Consider the following 10,017-nt stretch of genomic DNA (forward strand, 5'->3'; position numbering starts at 1 on the left):
TGTACCGAGCTTTAGGGATAGGTTAGATCTGACCTGGACCTCACCTGCACTACCAAGGGACCACCGGGTTACCTAGAAACCGCACCAACAGCCCAGCACTGTTAATGGCTATTACTTCCCATTGGTTATCTATGTTGGCTGAGAGACATGTATGGGTCATGCCAATTTCAAGTTACAGTGGGTGATTAGCAAGAGGTAAAAGTTGGCCTCCAGCAAAGTTATTACCCATATTCAAATATATACTGATGTGGTTTCATTTGTGCTCTTTGATAGTATTAATATGGTTTCATTGAATAGACTGAAGCTCTGCAGTGTATTATAGTGTGTGTTGGTAGAAGACACACACTTGCCACAGATCACATACTGACATCCTGGAAAGTGTCCCTCGGAGGGTTCGGCCAGCTCAGAGTGTGATGGAAGGAAGCGCTTATAGAAAATAAAGCTCTCCAGTCAAAATTGAGTTAAAAATCTGACAGTCACTTTCCTTGGTTAACTTGTTGAAAGCAGAAGACTGCGGCCAAGCCATTAGGAATGCTGGGCCATTAACAACCGCTCGTATTGATTTTCATGTTGAAGCTAATTTTGTTAATGACTGTGATATGTGTCATTGGGATTTAGTAATATCCTGGTTGTTAATAATGTACCAATTTACAGAACACTCTAATAACTCAATTGTTTCATGGGAAATTATTCCCTATATTCTGATTGTTTCCTATTATAGAGAACCTTGCTGGAATACCGCAATACTCCTAGAATGGACGGGAAGCTTAATGTGGAGTAGGCATTTGTATCACTTACATTACATAAGACTAAAGAAAACGCACAGCAGCGATCAGGTCTGAATTAGCCCCAGTGAGGCATGGGGATATCACTGACGGAATGTAGAGGTGACAACGAGGTACGGGGACATCACTGACAGTGTAGAGGTGACAACGAGGCACGGGGATATCACTGACGGAATCAGTGTCGGACTGGAGCATGAAGGGCCCACCGGGGGTATGCAGTGGTAGAGGCCCATGATTAGAGGTGTGGCCAGCCTACAAAGGGGGTGTGGCCAGCCACCAGAGAGGTTTGACTAACCATTATAGAGTACCTGGTCTGGACTCCTTGATAAATTATATCGTAATTAATGCTAGTGCATGCATGATAATGTGCCAGATTAATGACAGCAATGTACTATAGAGAATACATCATAATCCTGTGCAGTATGAGGTAACATATGTATAATATATAATTCAAGTACACAGTCTAGAACCTGATCCCTAGAGGAGGAGGGCCCCCCAGGAAGTGGCGCCTACCAGTGGTTTCCCCTGTACCCCTGTGGGCCAGTCCAAGCCTGGACGGAATGTAGAGGTGACAATGAGGCATGGGAATATCACTGACAGAATGTACTGTAGAGGTGACAATAAGGCACAAGGAAATCACTGGGAGAATGTAGAGGTGACAATGAGGCACAAGGATATCACTGGGAGAATGTAGAGGTGACAATGAGGCACAAGGCTATAACTGGGAGAATGTAGAGATCACAATGAGGCACAAGGATATCACTGGGAGAATGTAGAGGTGACAATGAGGCACAAGGCTATAACTGGGAGAATGTAGAGATCACAATGAGGCACAAGGAGATCACTGGGAGAATGTAGAGGTGACAATGAGGCACAAGGATATAACTGGGAGAATGTAGAGATCACAATGAGGCACAAGGATATCACTGGGAGAATGTAGAGGTGACAATGAGGCACAAGGATATAACTGGGAGAATGTAGAGATCACAATGAGGCACAAGGATATCACTGGGAGAATGTAGAGATCACAATGAGGCATGAGGATATCACTGGCAGAATGAGGTGGCTAATGGCTGCATCTGAAATAGAGAGCAACTGTCTCGGTACAATGGGGAGATTCAGACCTGAATGCTGTTACTGCAGCGGTCGCAGGCTGAAGCCCGGTGAAGTGTGCACATGCGCATAAGCGGCACTGTGTGTGCGCACACAGTGTCATGGCATCTCACTTGTGCGATCACCTCTGCCTGATTGACAGGCAGCAGTGGTCGTGGGGCGGGAGGGGGCATTGCGGCAGCATTAGGGGGGTGCGGTCCGGACAACACAGGCATGTCCGGACCATTTGCAGAGCAGGACACAGCGACTGTGTGACGTCACGTGATGCTGTCGCTGAACCAAAACATGGCGGTTAGCCGTCTGCCTTCGCAGCTAGGCTGCACACCAAGCAGAGAGCTACTCTAAACATGCGAAAGCATGTCTGCAGGGGGGGGGGCTGGATCTGACATGCAGGGCGGGCTTGCCCTGTGCTGGGTGTCTCCCCGCACATCAGAGTAATTGATCGCAGATGTGCTTTTTTTTAGCACATCTATGATCAACACTGAATCAGCCCCATTATCAGCTAGGCTTGTCAGGTAACTGAGCTTCTGTAACGGAGCACCAAGCAGCGCCGGAGCAGCGCTCACTGAGTCACCAGTGCCCTGTGCTAGCCCCACCCCAAACTCTGTAATGTCACAGGATGCGACGGGCCGCCAGCAGGAGAAGTGTGGTGAGCTGCATGGAAGCTCTGGGTGGCTCTAGTCTAAACGCTGCAGAGTGTGTTCCCAGAGCGTCCTTTGGATGCTCCGAGCAGCACTGAAGCTGCACTACTGGCCGCAGGGTGCTTTGTTAGGCAGATACAGAAGCCGTGGGGCAGTGATGGTGCTGCCCACGTGCCCTTGGTGTCTGCACCCTCCCTACAGCCCTGGCACCAAAGAAGCATGTCTACCATCCAGAGCCGGCCATAGGCATAGGCAAACTAGGCAATTGCCTAGGGCATTTGATATGCCTAGGGGCATCAGCAGCTTCTGCTGATTAAAATGATATGCGGCATGCCTATATTCTGTGTGTAGCATTTCATATGCAGATACAGCCACAGTCTCACACAGTATATAGGCATGTTGCATATCATTTTAATCAGCAGAAGCTGCTTGTGCATCCTAGCCACATAGCAATGCAAGTAAGATGCATTTTCATAAAAAAGGTGCCCGACGTTAGCATTGAGGCAAGATTTATGAGGACACAGCTGTATCCAAGCAGAGGCAGAGGTCACAGTGTTAGTGGCAGTGTGAGTGCTGTGTGCATGTGAGTGGGTTGGTTGTGCAGTAGTGTTCGGAATATGTGTAAGGAGCATTATGTGTGTCATGTAAAAATGCATTAATAATGTGCAACATATGTGTAAGGGGCACTGTGTGTGTCATTATGTGTATAAGGGCATTAATAATGTGCAGCATATGTGTAACAGGGTACTACTGCATGTGTGTCATTATGTGTATAGGGGCACTAATAATGTGCAGCAAATGTGTAGGAGGCACTGTGTATTAATAAAGGTTGTCATAATGTTTAAGGCGCATTATGTTTATAAGGACATTAATAATGTGTAAAGGGCATTACTGTGTGGAATTATGTGTATAAATGCATTACTAATGTGTGGCATTATGTGTATAAGGTGCTCTACTATGTGGCGTTGCGTCTAGAAAGGGCACTACTGTGTCATCTAATATGAATAAAGAGCAATAAGGTGTGGTTTAATGTGAATAAGGAGCAATTCAGTGTGATATAATGTGAATAAGGGGCTCTACTGTGAGGAGTAATGGTTATAAGGTAAAGTGATACTACTGTGAGGAGTAACATTTATAAGGTAAAGTGATACTACTGTGGGATGTAATATGAATTATGGACACTATCGCATGATCAAATGTGAATAAAGTTGCAGTACTGTGTGGCGTAATTGGAATTGGGATTACTATTGTGTCGCCATGCCCCTTGCTAGCAAAAACACACCCCTTTTTGGGCTGTGCGCCAAATGTGCGAACTGTTCCTATTTAAAATATAGGGGGTACGAACACCAAAATAAGAACTGCTATGGATGAGGGGTGATGGTGCTGGGAAAGAGGTGCAAGGTCAGAGGCGGAACCAGTGGTGGTGCTGGGGGGCACCAGCCAAAATCTTGCCTAGGGCATCATATTGGTTAGGGCCGGCTCTGCTACCATCCCTGGATGCTGTATTCTGACCCGTTACTGACATTGCTTTGCATATCCCTGAACATCACAGCACACATCCATTGGAGTATTTGTACCCAGGTTAAAAACATTTATTATCAGCAAAAAAAAAAAAAAACTACTGATGTAAAGTAAATTGCCGGATAGTCCCCAAGGGACGCAAAATCACAAGTCTTTCAATATAAACAATAATTAAATGCGCTCAGAAATGTTTGATGTATTCCACTTACATCATGAAACAGAAGGAATGGTAAGAATGCAGATAGGCCAGTCCTGTATGCTGAGCAGCATAAACACTAGAGAGCAGATTATAAACATTTCTAATCAACAAACATAATAAAAATCGTGACATAAGTGTAAAGTGTTATTAGGGTTATTTTCTCTTTTTTTACTGAAATTGTGTAATATACACTATTACTGATTTAACCGCCTGTGGTGTACATGTTTCTACGGTACATCTAAGTTCAAGTAGAGAAATGAAAGAGGGATGACATAATATTCTGAGCTCAAGAATAACTTTAGGATATTGAAAGCAGTATGTTGGCACGTAGCCCGCCAATACACTTGTGAGTCATGTTATGAGACTACAAAAAGTTTAAAATAAACAGGCATTGAATGGGTATATTCGGAGTGTTCTATGTATAGCTACTCTCCCGGAATGGCCGGGAGGCTCCCGAAAATTTGGAGGCGCTCCCCCTCCCAACCTCCGGAAGAGGGGCAAGTCTCCCGGCTCCCCACCAAGCCTCCTCCGTCACCCGTCACTCACATCCTTCCGCAGCCGAGGGGGCCCTTGCCTCTCAATGCCTGTAATCTTGGCATTGGGTGGTGGGGGTGGGTCTGCAGACCCCACCCCACCTGCCCTTACCCAGCAGCAACCATGGCCACACCCCCAGTGTGTTGCACCACGCCCCCCGCCTTGCCAAGATGGCTTCCACAATATCAGGAAGTATGATGTATAGATAGTCAATAGGTCAATATCATATGGCCGACATGCATTAGGTTAACATGGTCAAAAGGCCGACAGGGTCAAAATGATGACAGGTAAAAGGTAAACCGTGCTAAAGGTCGACAGGTAAAAAAGGTCAACAGGTTCAAACGTCGACATGGACGACACGAGTTTGTTTTGCTTGATTTACCATCCACGTGGACTATGACTGAGAATAGTAACCCTTGCCTGAGGCATGGGGAGTGAAGTGAACCTGTGAGGGTATACATTTGCAATAGTTATGGTCACATATCATGAAACAAGGAAAATAACCACAAAAAACTTGCGTTGACCTTTTTTTGTGTCAACCATTTGCATGTCGTCCTTTTCTACTGTCTCTCTTTTCTTTTTGACCCTGTCGACTTAATGCATGCTGACCATATGGGGTTGACCTAATGACTGTCTATCTAATTACTGTAGTACTAATTACTGAACTCACCCTATTTGAATAAAAGGGAGTTTGTAGACCAAGTAATACTGAAAGAGATGTATTACTACACACATAAAATGAAGGGGCATAGCCCTATAGGAACACAGCAATTGAACATTTTAGATTGAATGCCTTTCAGTTTTTATTTTATTATCACTCCTTTTTTTTTATACTGTACCTGCCTTTTAGTTTTTCTGAATTTTGGGGCAATGATATAGTCTGTGTATTTTATTCATTATTCGCATATATTTTATCGTCAAATGTATATTCAATCAATGTACAGTATGAGTATGTAATGAATTATACGATCTCTTATATTGTATTTTGCGGCTGTGAATTGTGGGCATAATTATTCAAGCTTATGTCATTATTTTATCAACTTGCTATTGATTATGTTACTAATTATTACCAATATTGACTTAATGTTAATTTGATATCATTCTTCGATACCTAGCTTCTAGATTACTATTCCACTTTGGATCAATATTATTATTTTACTGTGTTACTTAATTGACACCAATATAAAGGGACTGATTCAGAGATGTAAGTAATTGCGATATTTACGGGCATCTCCGATATTTTTTATGCAGATCTGTGGATGTGACAATGTTCGCAGTGCCCGGTAAGCCATATCATGGTTGACATGTTGCCGCTATTGGGGTGCAGGGATGCTTTCTTGAAAACGGGAGCATTGTGGGGCCAGTGTCTGCTTCTTCTAACGCAGATTCACTGGCCTCGGCAGCGGAAATGAGGTGACCACTCTGAGTCGGTTGTTGCAGTGGTGATCCGATGCTGCGTCTTTGTGTCGGCCACTTGGGTCGCTTAGCTTAGTCACACAGCGACTTTGGTGCACTTCTTTTTTTCTTTGCATCACGTGCTGTTTGGGGACTATTTTTTTAAGTGCCATCCTGTCTGACACTGCAGTGCCACTCCTAGATGGGCCAGGTGTTTGTGTCGGCCACTTGTGTCGCTTAGCTTAGCCATCCAGCGACCTCGGTGCAAATTTTAGGACTAAAAATAATATTGTGAGGTGTGAGGTGTTCAGAATAGACTGAAAATTAGTGGAAATTATGGTTATTGAGGTTAATAATACTATGGAATCAAAATGACCCCCAAATTCTATGATTTAAGCTGTTTTTGAGGGGTTTTTGTAAAAAAAACACCCAAATCCAAAACACACCCGAATCCGACAAAAAAAATTCAGGGAGGTTTTGGCAAAACGCGTCCGAATCCAAAACACGGCCGCGGAACCGAATCCAAAACCAAAACACAAAACCCGAAAAATTTCCGGTGCAGATCTCTAAAAAATTTTTGCTTTTTGAATACAAATGGTGAATTAAGCCTTGATATACGACCTGAGGTCTCTTTGATCACCTTTCCCTGATGAAGACCTGGACACAGTATTTATATTGATACGCACAAACCTTTGGTTTATCTGGTATGCATGCCATTTTTGTGTGAAAACTGAATTTAACCCTACATACGGAAAATTACTACGCTATATAGCGAATATTTGTGTCTCCCTATTACATTTAGATCTCGGTGGACACCTGGACTAAAAGAACAGGAGACTGATAGGCCTTATGTCAAGCTGTAATCCGGTGCACAATATTATTTTTGCATGTGACAAAACTGTTTGAAAATTACTACACCATAGGCGCTCTCTTTTGTTCCTCCCTTTGATTTCAGATTCCCCTTTGGGCTACGTATACCTAGTGGCACTTTTTGAAGAACTGAGCAGCCACCCGATAAAGCGGGGGGAGAGTGTGGACTTTTGCCCATCAAGCCAATATCAGATTTGGAAAGACTCTTTATACATTTTGAATTAATCATTTGACTGATTGATCAGTGGTAGTGTAACCACGTAAAACAGTAAGGCATTCCTGAATAGGAAAAGCGCACTGATCTACTTATTTTATATATATATATATATATATATATATATATATATATATATATATGTAAACACTAATGTGATAGCTATTTTCATGATAATTATTTTGAGCAATAGAGTAGGACCTGCATTAAGCCGTCTATTCATTTATTGTGCTTGACATTACCTATACACTTTAAGCTAGCTTATCAACTAAAATAAAGACACGGACACAACTGAATGTTGGATTAAATGGTCATTGAATTTATTAATTGGAATGACCTCACTCGTAGTGGGTGGCCAGGAAGACGCTACCACCAACCAGCTCTAGTCACAGATCTTACAAAATGGCGGTGACTAACGTCCCAACTGTCATGGGTGCGACTGAAACGTCCCATCTATATATATCAGCATGACCTGTGTTGTGAAGGTCTCACCACCCCCTCCTATAGCAGAGTGAGGACGCTCCCCAAGGAAGCGCCCATCACCCCCCCACAAGGGCAGGACACACTAGCCGTCCTTCAAAAGGGGTAAGTGCCCCACAACACCACTCATGCTACAAGTGACTGCTGGCCAGTAGCGCCTTCCCGCCCACTATGTCTGAAAGAAAGATAATACCCAAATTGAAGAGAGCCAAATTAGAGAGCCAATAGGGTGGGTGGGTGGGCTTCCAACCGACAAGAGGAAGCAGATCTGGAAGTTTCTACCCCTAATGCACTAAACCACCTCCCCTACACTCACCGATAGGCTGGCCCTAACCAATTGCAAATCACTCAAAACTCTGATCTGCCTAGCAACAAAGGACATCTTCAACCAATCACAAAAATGTAAGCCTCTTATATAGATTTTGCGCCTAGCCAGGCACTCTCCTTATCTGATCAATACATTAACTAAAACTCCTCTGTTTATTATTATTGTTAATTAATATAGCGATTGCAGAGCCCCTATGATTTTATATTTATATATATATATATATATATATATATATATATGTCTAGCCATGAATGAAGCATGACCCCTTGGGCTATTGCACCATTGGATAGTTAAGAACAATGACAGACAAATCTATCTTACATGGAAATATGCTTCCAATTAATCAAAGCTAAGAATCCTGACAGATACTGACAGGAATTGTCTAAGGAAATTAGAATCTGGGAATGATTCTCTGATGATTAAAATGGCCACTGGACATAAAAGGAAGAAACTACAGTTCCATTGACAGGATAGCACTGAAAACAATGCCAACCAGACAATATTGCTCATTACGGAAAACTATGCTAACGATTAGCAAACAGCTGTCCTGAGCTGCAGACAGATACTTTCACTCACTCACTTTGCACCCTAGCTTCAGACAGGAAGGAAAGTAAAACGTGTTGCGTCATTCTAGGAAGGACAACTCCATCCAAACCTATCATTCAGTTAAATATTTGGCTGCAGTAGGATCATGTGTATCATGCTCTTGCATTTGACCTTAGCACAGTCTGCGGTGTGGGACATGAAAGGTGTCAAAAGTATGGGGTAGGGATTTTGGACCATGGGGGTCATTCCAAGTTGATCGCTCGCTAGCAACTTTTTGCAGCGCAGCGATCAGGTTAAAACTTGTCAAAACTGCGCATGCGTATGCACTGCAATGGGCAGGCGCGTTGTACGGGTACAAAGGGGATCGGTGCTGGGTGATGGATTTAACAAAGAATCCATTCGCACAGTCGATCGCAAGGTGACTGACAGAAAGAGGGCGTTTATGGGTGTCAACTGACTGTTTTCTGGGAGTGTTTGGGAAAACGCAGGAGTGTCCAAGTGTTTGCAGGGCGGGTGTCTGACGTCAATTCCGGGACCAAAAAGACTAAAGTGATCGCAGCGGCTGAGTAAGTCCAGAGCTCCTCTGAAACTGCACAAAATATTTTTGTACCACTCGGCTGCAAAGGCGTTCGCACACTTGCAAAGCCGCAGAAATATTAACACAATTAATCTTCAAGAACTTTCCACTTCACTCCAACAACTGCTTTCACCTATTTCTGCATTTACCTCTCCTGAGATGGCTGTATCACACCTGAACAAGACTCTAGAACTAGCCCTTGATGAAGTGGATCCAGCAACCCATCACACTCCACATAAGCCTAGATGTCAACCATGGCACTCCAAATTAACAAGACAACTACAAAAACTCACACGAAAACTTGAACGTCAGTGGCGTAAATCTCGTGTGACTTTCTCACATATAAGACTGTCTACCACTCTTATAGAAATGCCCTGGACACTGCCAAACAAACATATTTCCAAACTCTTATCTCTGCTCAAGCGCCTAACCCCAAATGACTCTTGAATACATTTAAATCACTCTGAATCCTCCTTCACCTACCCCACGAGCCACTATCAAGGCACAGGATCTTGCTTCCTACTTCAAGGACAAGATTGATAAGATCCGAGATTAAATGGCATGCTCTTCGGCAGCCAGTGACCTGCTCCGTTCTTTACCTGAACCCTCTGGCACTCTCTCTTCATTTGATCCCACAAATGAAGATGAAGTATCATCACTCTTCTCATCCTGCTTCTCTGCCACCACTCCTCTTGATCCTTTACCCTCACAAATAAGTAAAGCTCTGTCTCTGGTGCTCATCCCTACCTTAACTAACATCTGTAATCTCTCTCTCTCTACTGGTATTTTTCCTTCACTCTTCAAGCATGCAGTG

Source organism: Pseudophryne corroboree, chromosome 5, assembly GCF_028390025.1.
Source record: "Pseudophryne corroboree isolate aPseCor3 chromosome 5, aPseCor3.hap2, whole genome shotgun sequence".
NCBI lineage: Eukaryota > Metazoa > Chordata > Amphibia > Anura > Myobatrachidae > Pseudophryne > Pseudophryne corroboree.